The sequence below is a fragment of the Schistocerca gregaria genome, chromosome 5 (genome assembly GCF_023897955.1).
Source record: "Schistocerca gregaria isolate iqSchGreg1 chromosome 5, iqSchGreg1.2, whole genome shotgun sequence".
Taxonomy (NCBI): domain Eukaryota; kingdom Metazoa; phylum Arthropoda; class Insecta; order Orthoptera; family Acrididae; genus Schistocerca; species Schistocerca gregaria.
In genome coordinates, this window is record NC_064924.1 from 193,457,324 (window position 1) to 193,476,787 (window position 19,464).

A 19,464-nucleotide genomic window follows, 5' to 3' on the forward strand; every position below is an offset into this window, starting at 1 on the left:
AAGCGCCTAGAACCGCTCGGCCACAACTGCTGGCCCACCCCGAGTTCATTCAGCGTCCTCAGCAGCTGTGAGTCTGCTGTTGGACTCAGCGGATTCCTCTCCGAATTACGTAGCTACTAGCCTCAGTAGAAGACACGGCAACAACTTGTATTATTAGTAACAAATGCAGTAATCTTGAATACTGCATCAAACGACGCCACGTAAATGCTCAGTCTGCATCTTGATAAAATAATAGGGATTTCCAGGACTGCAGTGGTCGACCACAAAAATTTGGGAATCACAAATCCTCCATCACAGAGCATGTAAGAGTTGCAGAGTAACGATCCGGCACACCAACATCGACAACAGTCACAGAGAGTGACAGAGAGGACGTTGTTATTGGTTTCCAAAACCAAAATTTGTGTTCTTCTCTGTGTCCAGGTTAGGACTTAAGTACTTGCAAGTTGTCTTGTCTACACCGAGAGAAGCGGCAGATTTATCGCAGTTCAAGGGTAATAGTTAGGAAGTGTATCTAGTACCAACACATTGTGAAACTTGCAATGTAATGGGACATAGTGCTCCGTCTGATTGATTTGTACCGACGAACTTGTGCTTCATGTACAAAATATAGTCACACAGCAGACGATTGTTCAGAGTATAGTTAGTTAGTCGTGAGGATCAGAAATCAGATGTAACTTTTCAGTTATCGTCGCTGTGACTATTGAGCTATTGTCGCAAATAATGCTAGTTTTATTCGTGCAAAACAGTGAAGGATATCGTGCACGAAAAGAGATACGCTCAGCTAATACTAACGACGTGATAGCCGATATTACAGAGCAAGTTTCCATAGTGTTGGAGGATAATGAACCATGTAAATCCCTAAATGAACAGCTAATTCAGCAAGTATAGGCTTCATTGGCAGAGCGACAGCCGCAGTAAGATTCGAATGAAGTTAAAGCTGTAATAAATGTTCCCCCTTCACCCACTGATCCTGCAGACACGAATCTAATAGCCCGCTTCTCCGGCAAAGCAACAGTGTACGTTACAGTGTCTAGAGACGTATTACCCACGGTCGCGTCAGATAGCTTGTCAGATTGAACATGCTTGCCGACGGCCACGTTAAGTATCACGGGCGAAGTTGTTAATGAGGCTTTGCGTCCATCCTGAATAATGCAGGGAGAAACTCAATAGTTTGACAAAGAAAGTACGTGGAACAGTGGCATTATTTCCTGACAGCATATACCGCCGTATTTCTAAAAGGGATCCACCGAGATTTTTGACGACGGGTGTGAATGGAAAATCCTGAGGATTTAATCACAGCACGTCGCGTTTCTACACTTTTAGAAGAAGAGGATAATGCAACTAGGGTGTGTACTGAATGGAGATACTCAGATCTAGTAAGGAATGTTACTGTTGCTGTCAGTAAGGGCAGTTAAAGGAACAATGTCTCCTACGACGATGCTATAATTGTGAAATTAGAAAACAGAGCAATTACAATCCGAAAATGAAACAGTTACACACCAACCGGCGTCATTCCCAGCAAATTGTAGTACTATTAAAACATACGCAGGTATGGATTGTAAATTGATAGACTGCATGAACAAAAGGAAGTATAATTTTGCAGTAGATACTGGGGCACACCTATCGGTTGTTAGTCTGGACCTTACGGACAAGAGGAGACTGAACGCGCCTAGGGGCCGATAGCGAGAACTAGGATATAATAAAATAGATTCAGTGGAGACAAACACATCCTAAATTCTGGGTAGAAAATACAAGGTTTCAGGAGCAAATGGAAGTGTGCAAACTGTAGGGTAGCGATTTTCTGTTAAGCTCGGATTAGACTTTCTGGTTAGGCATCTTGCTAAACTCGAACTTTGGCCACAAACAGTCGAACACAACATGAATTTGTTTTCGATTCGCGCAACATTTGAAACTGTTTCAATGTCCAAGGTAAGCCAACTCGTATCATAGTACCAACTAAATTTTGTGTAAGTACATTAAGTTTCGTGTGACAAAGTACCAGCTGTCACAGGAAAATTAATTTGGGTTACGATAGGTTTCGATGTTCCACAAGAAGCCTAATTTTTGATAGAACCTCTTTCGAATAATGGCATGTTAGATGAACAGAACTGTTTTATACGAAGAAATACAGAGCATGGCAGGGAAATAAATGGCGAGGTTGTGCTGCCAGTAAGCCTGAATACTTTCTGCATGAACAAAGTACGCCTTCCGAAAGGATTGATAGTAGCTACACGACGGAGCGAACATAGAAAGGGTAGAGATAGAGCGCAATGGCAAGAAAACCGTCTGTACGTCTGCGCTACGTAAGGATGTTAGCCACTTATTGGGCAACGATTGATCAATTGTTTAATCTCGTTAGTTCTTACGGAGATCAGTTTAATTCAGAAGGCCCCCAACGAAGGATCGTGTTCCAACAGGTAGACATGCACCATTGTACCATAAGCAGTATAGGTTACCAAAACATCTCCAGCCTTCAACAGAACTGTTCATAGATCAACAGCTAAAAGTAGACACAACAAAGCTCATTGATAGTCTTTGGTCAGCAAATATAGGAATAGTACCAAAGACGTCACCTTACAGAACAAGAGAAAATAAATTGAGCTATGAGACAAGGTTTCAGACGACGTACAGTAACCGATGTTTATCCGGTTCCCAATTTAACCGAAATTTTGAATAACTTCAGACGGAGGAAGCTCTTTTCTGTGATCATTTTAAGGAGAGGGTATCACCAGATTGAAACATGTCCAGATGATTGGCCGGAAACAGCTTTTCCAACATCTTCCAGTCGCTACCAGTATCACAAAATGACTTTTGGGTTAAAATTGCTACCAGCAACACTTCAATGCTTATTAGATGCAGTTTTTGCAGTGTTAAATCAGATTAAATTCATGGGCTATTTGGTTGCCATCACTGATTTTTCAAAAGATCTAGATGAACATGCAAAGTGCCCAGCTGAAATATCTGGTAGACTGAAAACAGCTCATCTCCGCATAAGCACTGATAAATGCCGTTCTGCCCAGTCACAAATTACTTACCTGGGGCATATTATTAGCCAGGATGAAGTGAGGATGGATCCTCATTACACTTCAGCTGTAAGTGATTTTTCAGTTCGAAGAACAGTTGTTAAAATATATATTGCGTTGGCAAATTATTACTGAACTGAAGTCAAAGGCACTGAAGAGATTGTGTAAACATTGACTAGATTGTTGAAAGAAAGAGGTTACATTTCAAGGAACACCAGAATGTGAAGCAGCGTTCCAAAATTTGAAAGAGATACTGACTTTGTGTTCTGTATTGTTACCTGATCCAAGCAGTACAGCTTTGGAAACGATCTTAAATCAAACGGTAGACGGACGAAAATATCTTGCAGCTTATGCATCTCACCGAATAAATAAGTGCAATTATTCTACTACAGAGAAGGTGATGTTAATTTTGATATGTGGTACTTGGTATTTCCCTTACCACCTATACGGCTTTGAAGTCGTTATTAAGACTAAAGGAACCTTCAAGTCTGTTAACCAGATTCACATTGAAACTGAGTAACTTTCAGTATGAAGTAGTTACCAAGCCTGTGGCTATGCTCAACAGGAAAATTGCAGAGTTCCAAGTACCGGGATTGGCTGTAGCAGATTTGGTAAAGGCACAATCATTGGATACAGACTGTCAAGTGTGCCGTAAACAGCCCCTGTTTCTTATGCGAAAAGATGTTCTGTCTAAGTCAACTAAAAGTGGACCGCAAATTGTCGTTCCAGCACACTACAAATCGAAATGCTACTACAAGTGACTGTGTGAGTTGTGGAACTACTAGCTTGTAATAAAAGTAGTATGAGTGCCACACCCACATTTTCAAAATGGTTCAAATGGCTCTGAGCACTATGCGACTTAACTTCTGAGGTCATCAGTCGCCTAGAACTAACCTAAGGACATCACACACATCCATGCCCGTGTGACCGTAGTGATCACGCGGTTCCAGACTGAAGCGCCTAGAAGCGCACGGCCACAACGACGGCCCACATTTTCAGCAGATTGGCAGGCACAGGTTGTACTTTGTGTTTATGCCGCACAGCAATAGTAAATTGTTACAACATTGTGACATTTATGGTGATGACAAAATTAGAGTTAAAACAAAATTGATTATTGGTAATTAGGACCAAGTGGGATATAGCCGGAACAAAGTTTCACCTTCCTGCTATGATTATAGGTACCACAATAACTACAGAAACTTAGACAATGTTGTGTTGGCTGGAGAAATCTTTTAGCGTGTTACCAATGCAAGACCTAAACTTCTTAAATTACGTTTTAGATGCAAGTTTAGTACGGGCTATAAATGTACTAGCCACTGAAAAAAGGAGGAAGTTCACTAGATCCATTATTGAGGTATGAGTGGAAATATCAAGATGATGGTAAGCAAACTATAGTTACAATCAGTACATGAACCACGAGAGTTGTGGTAATAGAGGATTTTATTTGTGAAGTCTACTTTTGTCTCAGAAAGACAATAAATCATGCAAAAGAAACAACTGTCGACGGAATTCCTTTGGAATGTATTCATACTAGTAAGTCAATAGGTTTACAGTGAAATGTAAAAGGAAGAAAACTAGAAAAACATTTCTGAGATTCGATAAAATTTTCTTTAAGCTTAAAGAAACAAAAGTTCAAAGTAGTGGTAAATCTGTAAGATATTTAATCAAACAGATAAAAACTAAAAACTTAACTCATTCCGAACAGGTCCCGGGAGACCCTAAAGTTACTGAGCGACCGCCGTATGATCTCAAGCCTTATGGGCGTCACGGAATGCGGATATGGAGGGCATGTGATCACCACACCGCTCTCCTGGCAGTAACCAGTTTTCGTGACCGGAGCCGCTATTTGTCAGACAAGTAGCTCCTCAATTGGCCTAACAAGGGCAGAGTGCATTCTGCTTGCCAACTGCGCTTCATTTACCGGACAGCGACGCCATTGGCGACAAACAGATAGGAAGGCGTAAAATTTGCAATAAATTTTGTTAAAGTGTATAGGAGTGTTACGATGCAAATTAATAAGTGTTACGGGAGAGTAACATATTCTAAGATCTAAGAAAGTAGCAGCATCTGCCGGCTGTGAAGTGTAAACATTGCGATACCGCTACTTGGTCAGAAAGACAGAAAACTTGACACTCTTGAGTGAGACTGCGAACGAGCTCAGCAGAAATTCGTCAGCAGAGTTCAGACTGAACTGCCTTCATAACATTATCCAAGTTACACTAAGTAGAATGCAACAAAGCCTAACAGGAGTTCGACAAAGCGGTAAAGACCCTGTAACAGATTTGTTACGCAAATGTTATGGAACTTAAGACCGCTGACGGTTAGAAAAGAGCTGAACTTGTTCGCTCATTGCGAACTGTATCGTACAGCGGAGACTCTCCTCGAGTACATAGATACTCCAGACCAACTAGGCTAGAGGACACGATCTGCAGGATCGATGGCATTCTATTGTTTGCAGTCGATTGTATGGTTACCGTATGACAACATCTAGTGCGCGAAATCTAGCTTTCGTCTTACACTTTCACTGATCCGTAGCCACAGATAATGAAGTCCAGAATCCTTGACGGAAGTCAGCACATCAGCCAGCACAGACTGGTAGTCCAGGAGTCTACCAACATGCCCGAAAACTCCAGCGTCACCATACTGGTGGACCAAGTTCAGAATTGAGTACGACATCACCAGATATCGTCGTCGATTTGTAGGGTCATTGTGGGCAGTGATCTCGGAGGGTTTGCATACTCCCCCAAACGATAGGGATGTCAAACACACACGTGGCGAACATCTGTAACGGTCTCTGTATGAATTGTTGAAATATTTAATTGAATGCCTAAACTGGGGATGCATACAAAACTGGAGTTATCGTGTAATTTAGTGTAATTGCATGTTATGTGCTTATTCTGTGATGTTTTTAGGAAAACCTTATACGAACTTATTGGGTAATGCAACTCCCAAAACCAATACAGAAATACAGTCACTGCAAAATACATTCAACCCCTTAGATACTGAATTCTCTGGTTATGAACAAGCCGGCCGCTGTCGCCGAGCTGTTCTAGGCATATCAGTCTGGAACCGTGCGACCGCTACGGTCGCAGGTTCGAATCCTGCCTCGGTCATGGATGTGTGTGACGTCCTTAGTTAGGTTTAAGTAGTTCTTGAAGTTCTAGGGGACTGATGACCTCAGATGTTATGTCCCATAGTGCTCAGAGCCATTTGAACCATTTATTTATGTACAAAACTGATAACTTGGGTCCCTGTAGACACAATAAGTAAAGAAAATTGTCCTATCTCAAAAACAGCAGCGTTGGATCACGTTACTTTCTGCTCTCTCACCAAGAAGAATAAAATGTACTAGCTACAGGCTCAGCGGTGTCCAATGCTAGCAGTAATATTTTGAAATATACAAAAAAATTCTTTTGGCTAATAAATGAAAACATTCAAGAAAAGCTGAATGTCTATAAAATCTTATGACCTGCACAGGGAGGTGGTAGTGATTTGGGCGAATTATTAACACTGACTTAATGAATAGTGAAGTTGTATTCGAAGTTATGTTTGGCTTTTCGAAACATGTTACAACTGAGATTACATTATTCAGAAAAATTACATCCCTTTTACTAAATCCCTTTTACTAAATGAAAACCTTGCTTTGCTGACGTAGTCACAAACAATGAGATGAGATTTGTACAGAAAATGTTATCCAACATCACTCAAATGCACAAAGAAAATCTTCAAATTACATATACCTTTGCTATCAGATCTTAGAAACAATACATCAAATCTGTTTACGTTCATTCTGTGGTTACTCAACGTAGAACTCACTGTTACCAATTATCAGCCAACCTACTTCCACTAACGCGAAGGCGAAAGGAAAGCGAGAAAACTTAATTTCCTTACCTTAACTACGAGAAGACGTTTGCTTCCACATTTATATTTCCAATAATACATGTACTCGTAAGGCTTTTTTGTAGTATCAATCGAGTAATCCTTTCTTGTCAAAATTAGATCTACATTTTATCATTTCACTTTAAATTTCGTTATAAAATCAGTCATCATTTTAGCTGCCTATATTACATGCGGCGTAACACAATATATTGGTACGAGAAAGTTCCTACATTGTAATCTAATACTTTGTGGCTTTACAGAGCACATCACAGAAACTGCCCAGTACATCCTCTCTCGCTCACCGACTGATACACGCTCACTGCTGTGCGCCAAGCGCTCTCTTACTCCGTCACTACAATCTCCGACCAGTAGCAGTATCTTTGGCTCTGAGGTTGTACGAAGTCAGCGATGCGCTTTATAGAGCACATCAGTGATATACATCGTTTACAACTTAATACTTTCATTTTCGTTTACATTAGTATCGTTACAATATTCGTATGCCACATGTAAGTGTACCCCAGTCGACTCCTTTCACATCACTATTTCCAGCCGTAGGTGTCAGAGGGGCGAGGCTGCTCCTCCAGCGAGCAACAAACCACCGCAAAGGGTGTCAGCGATTTCCACTCCCGGCTGATGCAGCGTCCTCGGCAACCATGAGTCCGCTGTTGGACTCAGCGGGTTCCTCTCTGAATTACGAAGTCACTGGCCGTCGCAGAGCACATGGCGACGACTTGTACTTGAGTAATAAACGGAATAGCCGTGAATTTTTATTGCCTCTAAAGCTACCACAAAGGTCCTCGGTCTACATCCTGGCAAAATAATACGGACTCCAGTCCGCCAGTGGGCGTTGTATACAGATGTTTCCACACTGAACACTCTGTCGCAGAAAGTATCACTGTTTTTCATAAACTTATAAGAGATATCTCAGGCGAAAAACACTCGCGATTGGTAGAACTAACCAATGGGAAGCTAGCGCTACCGTGTGGTTCACTGTGAACCTGCAGTTTCTAGTAAATCGAGTGGAGAACCATTCTAATTACAGCTACAGTACTCACGTTACTTCATTTCTCACAAGCACACCGAGTCTCATGTTATGAATGGTCGGACCAGTTTTTTCTCAAATTTTCCCTTCAATATTCCCACTCATTTTCCTGTCCTCTAAAACAGCGGTTTCTTCCAAAACACTATCCATAGTTTACGTTTGTCAGTTTCACAAAGCTTACGACCAACGATCTTTATCCCTCCGTCTCGCGCTAAATCGTTGTTTCACCAAATCAGTTACAGACGTTCCTCTAGGAACTTACATAAAGTTTTATCACGAGGGAACCCTTCAAAGAATTACCTTTGTGCTTCATATTTTTTACTTATGAGATATGTACCCATATGAAACAGTAAGTGTACGTGTCTGGAATAACATCGAGAAGTCGATTTATTCTGAAAATCATGGTTACCGACCTATAATTAAAATATTAATTAACGGTCTTTAAATAATGGGGTACCATTGATAACTCTTCTTGGTTCAAATGGCTCGGGCTCTGAGCACTATGGGGCGTAACATCTAAGGTTATCAGTGCCCTAGAACGTAGAACTACTTAAACCTAACTAACCTAAGGACATCACACAAATCCATGCAGGATTCGAACCTGCGACCGTAGCGGTCGCGTGGTTTCGGACTGAAGCGCCTAGAACCGCTCAGCCACTCCGGCCGGCGATGACTCCTCTGCTTACATACTGGGTCCGTGGATTGATAAGGTTGTCTCCATACCCGAACACGTACAGTCACTCGATACAATCTGACACGAGTCTCTTTTTACCAGCCAACATGTTTACTGTCATCAGCAGTCCAATATTGGTGTTGATGGGCTTAGGCGAAGCGTAAAGCTTTGTGTCGAGCAGTCGTAAAGGATACACGAGTGGGTCTTCGGCTCCGAAAGCTCATATCGACTATGTTTCGTTGAATGATTCGCAAGCTGACACTTGTTGATGGCCCAGAATTGAAATCTGCAGCAATTTGTGAATGGATGGCACTTCTTTCACGTTTAACAATTCTCTTCAGTCGTCGTTCATCCCGTTATTACAGGATCTTTTTCCGGCCGCAGTGATGTAGAAGGTTTGATGTTTTACGAGAATCCTGATACTCACAGTACACTCATGAAATTGTTATACGGGAAAATCGCCACTTCATCGCTACCTCGGAGATGCTGTGTCTCATCGCGTCGCCCGCCGACTGTGACACCACGTTCAAACTCTCTTAAATCTTGTTAACATGCCCTTGTAGCAGCAGTAACAGATCTAACAACTGCGCTACACACTTGTTTTGTTATATAGTCGTTGCCGACCGCAGAGCCGTATTCTGCAGGTTTTCATATGTCTGTATTTGAATACGCACGCCCACACCAGTGTCTTTGGCCTTAAGTGCGTATTACACTGCTCAAGACACGTCTTTCATGTAAGACACAATCTAACGTTTAGAATTAGCTTTTAACATTAACAGAGGAAACAACAAGAGCTATACCTGAGAAATACACTGCTCGTCGTACACGAAAACTAGAACAACATACACCTACTAAAAACAAGTAAACTTAAGCTATTAGTACTGGCAGCTATGGAATGACAGACACGTCTTTCATGTAAGACACAATGTAACGTTCAGAATTAGCTTTTAACATTAACAGAGGAAACAACAAGAGCTATACCTAAGAAATACACTGCTCGTCGTACACGAAAACTAGAACAACATACACCTACTAAAGACAAGTAAACTTAAGATATTAGTACTGGCAGCTATGGAATGACAGATTGTGTCGGTGAGGAGGATAAAGATGGAGGTAACAAGTATTCCTGGCCTGAGACCGCGGAGCGACAATGAAAGAAAGATGATTTAAAATTTACCGTTGAAACTCGTACAACACCAACAGCTGATATGCTCTCCTGTCGGTCCTTCACACCTCTCGTGTTTGTACATCACAAAAATCCACAAAATGTCTTGCTATCGAGTGAGATTTGTGCCGCTCGCAAGTGCCACACACACACACACACCTCAGCTGGAGGTGCAATCGCGATGCACCAAAGGCAGGACGATCAGAGGCTGTGTGTACAGCTTTGGTCGCAAGCTCGCACGTCCGTGCGCAGACGGTCCAGAGGTGCGCGATGACCAAAGGCAATCAGAGTGTCCGATCAACCGTGAACCTCCGTCCACAGCTCTTTTCCGACTCGAATGAACCTAATCACTTTCCGTAAATGCGTAATTAACAAACTAATTAACGACTGGCTCTGCGCAAAGTGAGAAGAAACAATTTCCTGATATCAAAGCCAGAGCCGGCCAGCGTCAATTAGCTCGGCCGCAATCCCGCACCGGACAGGCGGGTATTGTCAGCGCTGCCTCCGCAGATAATTAACGATTTTGTGCAGCGCGAGTTTAGTCGAACAACATGGAGGACCGGTGTTAGCACGCACTCTGTAAATAACAAGAAATTAAAGGTGGCACGTCCGTCTCACTGTCTCACAATGTAATATCGGGACTCCACTATCGGTGATTAACAGAATATCTCCACAAATACAAAGGGCCATTGCCGCTACGGTTAGTTATTGTGATCCATGTATTATTAAGAGCATTCAATTGCCAACAAAGTAGGTTACAGTAAATTATTACGTAAGTAAGTACCAAACGCATAATCGACATTGAATATATGCTTCACGGAGATCTTGCCACGTCACACTTATCAGTCTGGAATTTTCAACGACATCCTCCGCGTCTGGGGACTAGATTTTAGTAGGCTGTTAGGTACGTCACCTGGCCGAAGTATTTCATGGAGACGTCATCAAGTCACCAAACTTACTTTTCCGATGTCTATAACTGAAGAAACTTGATAACTTTGGTACGACGCTGGCTCCGGTAGACTGCAAATGACTCCACTGATTTCTCCATTACCTTTCGCAATGAAGCTCCAAAATCCATGCACCATAAGGGTGTAGCCACCGTTTCGGTTGAATTTGTTGCATATTCTGGTCTGAACGGCTTCTATGATGAAAGAATCGAAGTGCGTAGATGAATGGTCTACTAATTTCGTTTTAAGAAACATAATGTATGTTTGTTCAAGAGGCTCTGGTCGTCAACAGCAGATTTGAGGGAATGGCGATGGTTAGTGTGTTGTCGTCCGTGCTCTGAGTTCTTCTAAAATTCACCAAATTAGCTTCCATTGGGCATGTAGAATGCACTCAACGACTGTGATATGGCTTTCAAAATGATGGAGAGAAACAAATAGACGGTTTATTTCTGGCGTTATTGAAACAAAACCAGATTTCGACTTCTAACCATCAGATATCTGTGCAGTATTTCAGAGTTTTAATACATGCGTTAGTACGTCAATCCCTGCTCTTGGGGCTCCTGTCACAGTTCATTCTAGACATTTGACATTCTAAAAGTGCTCGTAATGAATGACCAATGTAACTGTTACCACATTCACAAGGTGTTCTTATATTCCATGAACACCGTAACCAAAGCAGTCTTTTACCCGCCGCTGCTCCTCAATAGCTTTGGTGCGAGGTCGAAAAATTCGTTTTATACAGTACCTTCCAAATACACCGCCTACTTTATTTGTTGTAGTTTCGAATGAAGAAAGAAATGCTATCGGCTGATGACTAAGTTTGTCTTTGTTTTTATTTCTTAGAGATGGCTAACTTAATATCTCGGGCGCTACAGCCGTTTTTTTCGGAATACGTTTCTTTGATTCTGTTCCTGTATTCCAAGTGTTCCTTATCGGCGATGAGTGTTTTATGCTGAAATGCAACAAAAAAGTCAATCGAATCATCCATCATATAATGAAATCAGCAGCACTACCCGTATTCTTCGATCATAGAGATCGACATAATCTTTGGTAGCACGTGGAAGTACCGTGACTTACAAGGGGGCAGTACTAACTTTCCCTCAGGGATTTCATTTGTATTGACTATGTGCGTACTGCACGACTAGGACTTCAACATAAATAAACAGTACGAAGCCACTGTCCATAGTTTTCTATAAAATTTGGAAATTTTGGTCGTGCTTATTTACGTTGTACGTGCGGTAACGTTGAAGAATTTCACAGCCGAGCGAGTAAACACTTAGTATCATTAGTGAGGGATCACCGATTCGTATCCCAGACTGGTAATTTCTGTTTTCATTCCGAAGTAATTCTAACAACATATTGATTATGACCGTGCAAATTATTGATATTTAACGATTCAGTTGTTACTTTCAATATCTTTATCTTGAAAACAATGGAGGCAAACGTTTCATGGTAAGGAGACTGGAAGTAAATTAGAATACACGGGCTCGTTCTTTCGAGATCGGACTTTTTGTTTATATGATTATGCCTACATTTGTCACAAGTTCACCCGTAGGCTATTCGATCAACAAATACGCCAGGAAAGACTGAAAAATCACAAGTATAATGTGTAACCTATGGAGAACTGCACGAAACAGGGTGATACTGATCGGAGAAAGAGAAAACACTGATTACTTCGACATATTGCTCAAGTAACGGAATTCAGTTACGATTATAATGGGAATATACTTCCAACATTTTAGAGATATATCCGATTTCAGAGAGTAGAGGTTATAAAAATAATATTCGATAGATACTGATAATCTCTTTTTTTCGAACCATGTAGGAACAAAAATAGAAAGTATGAGTTGCTAGATTCGATCCAGAAACCTTGGCCTTTCGAAAATAAGAATGAATGCATGGTTTCGAAACGATATGAATTACTAAAATTTTCTCGGGCTTCCAACAGCGTCAGGTGGTTAAATTCCCACGAGTTTTCGATCGAGCTCTTCTCAGTTATTGCCAAGTGGTAAGAATGACTGCTGTGTCGCAGTGGCCGCGTCGTTATATAGCCTCACTGACGGCTGTGAGGTCACTAGTGCTCTCTTCCTCGCCATATATGGTAATGTTTCTATTCGATAGATACTGATAATCTCTTTTTTTCGAACCATGTAGGAACAAAAATAGAAAGTATGAGTTGCTAGATTCGATCCAGAAACCTTGGCCTTTCGAAAATAAGAATGAATGCATGGTTTCGAAACGATATGAATTACTAAAATTTTCTCGGGCTTCCAACAGCGTCAGGTGGTTAAATTCCCACGAGTTTTCGACCGAGCTCTTCTCAGTTATTGCCAAGTGGTAAGAATGACTGCTGTGTCGCAGTGGCCGCGTCGTTATATAGCCTCACTGACGGCTGTGAGGTCACTAGTGCTCTCTTCCTCGCCATATATGGTAATGTTTTCACCCCGCGTCCGTTGCGTCCGTATCAACCTCACGATGGCCGGGTCCCAGGTTGTGTTGAGCTCCAAACCGCCGTCCTTGTTGATGGTGTTTTTAGAGGTTTTTATTTCAATAGCTTCTTTTAAGACGCTATCCCAAAGTACCTTCCCTGTCATGACGACAGATGTTTGGTCGAATGGAATTCGGTGTCAGTTTTCTAAGGTGTGTTCTCCCACGGTTGATATCTCATCACAGCGTAGGCGTAACCACATCTCGTGTTCCGGCCGGCATTGCTCCACAGCGCGTACTGTTTGGCCGACGTAGTAACAGCCACACTGGCATGGTATCTTGTACACTCCAGGAGTTCTAAGCCTTAGATCGTCCTTCACAGGTCTCATGAGGTGTCGAATTTTTTCTGGGGGCCTGAGCACCGATGAAGTGTTATAGCTCTTTAGGAGCCGGCTAATCTTTCCCGACACTGTACTACAGAAAGACAAAAACAAAAGTTACTTGCTTTCTTCTTCGGTGGTGTTCTCTTCTCTGTTATGTGTTTCTTAAGTGTCACACCAGATATAGCCTGTGACACTGGTCCGTGGCTGTACCCGTTTTCCCGGAAGACTTTTCGGTGGTGGCTGAGTTCTAGTGGCACACTTTCAGCGTCTGAGACTACTTTAGCACGCTGGAGTATTCAGAACGCCACGTTTTTGGGCCGGATAGTGGTGGCTGAGTGCGTGCACATACCGATCTGTGTGTTTCGGTTTGCTGTAGACACTGTGGCTGAGGGGCCCATTGGTTTTCCGTCGAACGAGGACGTAAAGAAAGGACGATGCACTATCTGTCTCAACTTCCATCGTAAATTTGATGTGGCTGCGAATGCTCTTCATGTGTTCCAAGAATTCTCCCAGTTTTTCACAACCATGGGGCCAGATAATGAAAGTGTCATCGACGTAACGATAAAATTTGTTTAGCCTTTACCTACTTGTCAGCTAAATCCTTGTGCATCATGGACTGTACAGAGTCTATAAGCACGACGAAAATTTCGGATGTTTTTTTTTCAAAAACGGTTGAGAGTTGTGTTGTGTCCTATTTACATCATCCTATTAACTTATGTTGAAGTCCTAGTCAAACCATACATGCTCTTTCAGTGTGAATGAAATCGTTGAGGGGAAATTCGTACTATGCCCTGCATCACATAACTCTGCCTACCAGCTTACTGAAATTTAGTCTGCTGCCGACGGCGACAGACAATGTCATCGAATGCTCCAGATTGAGTAAATTGGAGCGGAAAGAACTTCGTGAAGAATTTACTGAAGAATATCGCAGCGAAAATCTACGTTGAGACTGAAACATTTGAGTCAGAATAGTTTCATAACTCTCATAAGCCTAATCTTGCATACATGTTGCTCGCGTTATCGTGACACGTGTTGCCTTATTCAAGTTACTAGTGGCCTCTGGAGAAGGGATGGATCAGTGTTTATTTATCAATATTTATCCATTGCTATTCATATAAAATCCCATGTTTACTCACGAGGGAGCGTATATAAGTGCGCCTGCAACTCAAATGTTATTGAGGCAACCTAATTTAGAATCGACAGTCTGATGTTATTGCCAAATAAACCTGACGGGTTGGTTTGAAAAAGAGAGAAAATTTAGGGCACAACCAAAGATAAACGCTAGGTTAAGATTTCGTCATACTTTAGTTGGTCAGATTCAATGGACCTCACTAGACACGACCGTGGTTTGAAAGCGGGACCGTTTCTCTAGGCAATAAGCTCAACACCGTGTCGCTACAACGGCTACGCTCTTGTGTGCTGGACTGTTCTAGCGCGAACTCACGTACTGAACATGTATAATTTGGTAGAAGTGTACAAAATGTTCCGTTTCGATATTAGTTTGGACAGGGAATCGTTTTAAAATCTAGGTTACCGTCATTTTCATTTATTTTGCATGGGATAGGAGTTCGGGTATTCTAAACTATGTGTCAACTCGAATTACCACACCACATCCACGGATTTATGTGCGTTAGGCATTGTGATCTCAACATATTGTTAAATCTATTTGCTTCGTAATGTAAATGATAACTGCAGGAATATGCGTGAAATTAATGCCGTTTTATGATTACCTTCCTTTGCATTATCATCATGGACGTCGTATTCCACTTCACATGTTTGTGGTGTTGTAGCTTTTGCAAAGTGCTCACGTGGTTTTTGTAGCATTGAAACTGTGTCGAACGAACATCAATACTCACAGGCAATTATTGATACTGAGGCGGTTTCCGTTTTTAACAAAATTAAATTCCATGCACTTCTTCTGGCTGCTGACCGCTACTTTCATTCTCTATTTCTTTTTATAGATAGTAAGCCACTGCCTGCTTTCTTTATGCTGCGAATATGAATGATGTACATGATTCTATGTGGTGACTCTGTTCGAAACCTTAGTCTCTTTGATGCAAGTGTGAATCTAACACAAGTTCTATATACCCTTGTTCCGGGATTGGACAAAAATATGCCATCACGACGAGAGATGCTTGGTTGAAGTCAAGGGTGCACGTTGCTCTGTAATTTTCGATCACGAATGCAACCTGAGCGATGTTCTCAGTTCGCTGTAAGTATCAGTCGTCGTCGGAAAGGTGTTCCGTGTATTCGATTGGTTACCGAGTTTAGTGCTTCAGGAGTCGCCACATCGAGGGTTTATACATCATACACGGGAAACGGAAAAACATGGAAACGGGAAAACATCACCCACTGCGTCACATCGTGGACGAAACTGTGTGTTTTTTGACCGTGACAGGCTGTAATTGCAGAGGCCAGCGACGAAAAATAAGAGGACGGCAGCTTCAAAACTCAATGCAGAATTTAAAGTAGAACTCGCGAACCCTCTCAGCGTCGAAGCAACTTGAAGGGCTCTATAAGCAGTCAATTGCGGGGCTAGCCGGAGTTCCAAAACCACTCAAAACTGATGCAAATTACCATAACAGGAGAACATTGTGTCGAAATGACACAATGGAAAGAGGCAATTTTATGAGTGATTCTCGTCGTACACTGTTTTCAACTTCCGGCCTAGTGTATGTGTGGCATACGCCGTCCAGTCTACTTACAGACTGATTGCTGCCAAGGGTGAAACGCGGCAAGGGGCTGGCTAATGATTTTGGTAGCCATGTCGTGGCATTCCATGGACCCACGGTTACTGTGCATGGTTGCATTACTGCCCAGTAATATGTGACCATTTTGGCCGATCAGGTCCTTCCCTTGGCGCAACATTTGCTCCCCACAGGTGATGTTGCGTTCCCAGATGGCCGAGCCCCTGTTTACACAGCTCGCATCATCCATGGCTTATTTTATGATCACGTAGGTGAATTTCTGCATTATGCCTGTCCATCGCAGTCATCGGAACTCAGTATTATTGTCCTGCTGGTCTACTTTGCAGGGAACGCGGGGTGATCTATATCCACCTAATGAACTTTCCACTGTTTCGTATAATATAATATTCCGTTGAAAACCATATTGGACACGTACTTAACCATTCGGAGACGACAGTGAATTCCAACGGTTTTCGTGCACTGTGTGGGTTTGATAAGTGGTGTGATTTTGTTGTTTCCGTGTGTCTGTCCATTTCTTGTAGGTCATTTATAATAATTTACATTTCTATTCCATAAAAGTGCTGTAATGTTCTGTTGGTGACGATCCAAGCGCTGGATTTGTTTCTGTAAGTAAGTCGTCACAGTTATTTATCGAAATAAATCAGTGTGCTTTGTAAATGATTGTCTGTCACCTTATCCTTTTCTATCCCCATGCGCTTAGTCACATGTGAAAAATATGCAAGCAGCATGAGAATTAATCTAAATGTAAGAGACAGGCATATGATACAGACAGGTAACATTATATAGATCGATTGAATGTCCAGTATCGTCTTTCGTCAATGCAAGCTGGGATTTTTAATAATCGCTTGCTGTATGTAATTAATTAATCTCTCGAGTCGTTAGGACATATGCATTGCGTATTTAATCTTATATCCAACGACGCTTCCCAGTGAAAGTATTACGCTTGAATTGCACTAAATCATCTAAATTTAAACGGGTATTACTTCCTTTGTTCGATGTGCAGATAGACTGACAAGGAAGCAATGAGGAAAAGTCATGTTATAAAACTGAAGGACCCCTTTCAAATAATAGATATTACCAAAACAAAAAAGAAGGTTTTGACGTAGTTACTACTTTAAAACTCGATTGATTGGTTCTTCACAATTAAGTTATGATTGATATAAGCAACAAATCATAAGAGTGCATAGTAATTAGGACTCATACATGTGGACTATTTTCTGGAGACACTGACGGGAACAAAGTGATTCGTACAGTAACTGTATGTGAATTTATTAAAACTATGACTTTCAGTCAAACAGGAGACCTTTCTCATCTATTTGCTATGAGACAGACAATAATTACAAAGCAAAAACATTAATTACGTACCAATAAAACTTTCGACAAAAACAGTACTTCAGAAAAATGACATTTACAGAATATGTATCCAGCAGTGACCAATTATCCTTAGATCAACGCTATACGCTGATTACATCAAAACTGTTGACTGCAATGAAATGTACGATTTATACGTTAGGAATGTTTCTAAATGGTGACTGCCCTAGTCAAAGTTTTTTAACTCACCTCGTTTCGTAATAGAACAGTTTGAACGCTGCGTGTCGCATTTCAGTGATTCAGTATCCGCACGCCGTCTTTCTTTCTTCATTATATCCTTTTTCAGCAGAATACATTCGTGAATTCTCCAATTACTATTTTAAAGAGTGTTTTCCTATATTTCCTCTATTTACATGAACCTCAATGTTTCCTGAACTATGACGTTATTCGCTGGAAATGGCATACTTCCATACGCCTTTTACGAATTTCTGATCCTTTCAACGTGGTGCGCTCTGTGAAGATGTATTTCTTTTCCTACCATGTATTACCAAATTTTATTATTACATCTTCAGGACAAATTACTTCAATAAAAAGTTACTTGTCATTTCAATTTTACTTTATACTTTTTGCCAACTATCTCTAGCAATTTTACACTTCAGCAACACCTCTCATATAATTATGTGCTTTCGCACTATTTATTGTGGCCTACACCATGGAAGCGATGATCAAGATTGTAAATTTGCTCATTTCTTTCATGGAAATCTAAGTGAATAACATTTTACCATTGAGTCACTTCATACTAATGCTACAGCGATTCACATCGGATTAGCGTATTTTTCACAAAAGTTGCAATTCTGATTGTACAACCGAAAATAAAGTCAGTGTCAGATATGTTCGGCAATTTCAGACTGACCAGATCTTTAAAAACTGATTCATGTTTTACCCAGTACTCTTTCAGGATTTGTTTTCCTGGGAGCCTGTGCAAGCAGTTCTTTTTTTAATGCTAAGGTGAAGGAAAACAATGACAACTGCATTATGGTACGAGAACGGGAACAGCGTGAAAGGCAATTATGTCTAAGAGATATCTTCAGTGGGTGTAGTGAACTTCTTACCTGCTTGCTGTCGTGTTTCAACATTATTACTGCAATACAGTAAGCACTGATACTGATGACATTTCTCTCAGATCCCTTTGTAAAGTGAATAAACTGTGTGCTGTGACATTAGCACCCGTAATCATTAAAATGGCGCCTTGCCTTGCTTTTCTTTATAAATGGCAGCTGTCCATTCTTCCTAAGACCTACAGACGCCGTTCTCACCATGTCACCCACCTTTCCGTGAGGCATCTTAATGACCCGCAGCCACGACATGGCACGACAAGCTGAAACACGCAAAGCTAGGTAAACTCCAGACAGATCCGAGCTTCGGACAAAGCGAAAACACAACCCTTTCATTCGCTTCCTAGGGCGGTGAAACATTACAGCAAGGCTGTAGAACGACAATGAAGCCGTATTATGGATCACGCAATTGTACAAACGAAAGTTTGCACCACTTGAGTGACGAAGCGATGACGTAATATTTTGTGATATTTCTTCAGTTAATTGTATTACAGTACAATGGTAGCTCGTGCAATATTGTACCAATATGCTACAATGTTGTACCCTTTAGCCATTTGTTTTACAATGGTAGTAATAGTAACTAAATAGAATATATTAATTTTAACTGTTGAAATATATTTAACTTGAACTGTTTAAATATATTTAAACTGTATGATACTAGTAGTTTAACATTACTAGGAATAAAAAAATAATAATGTGTTAGTATCTGCGGGAATTGCACCTGGGTCCACGAATTACTAGTCTATAAACAAATCGACGACGGCGAAATAATGATGATATTGCTCTGAAAT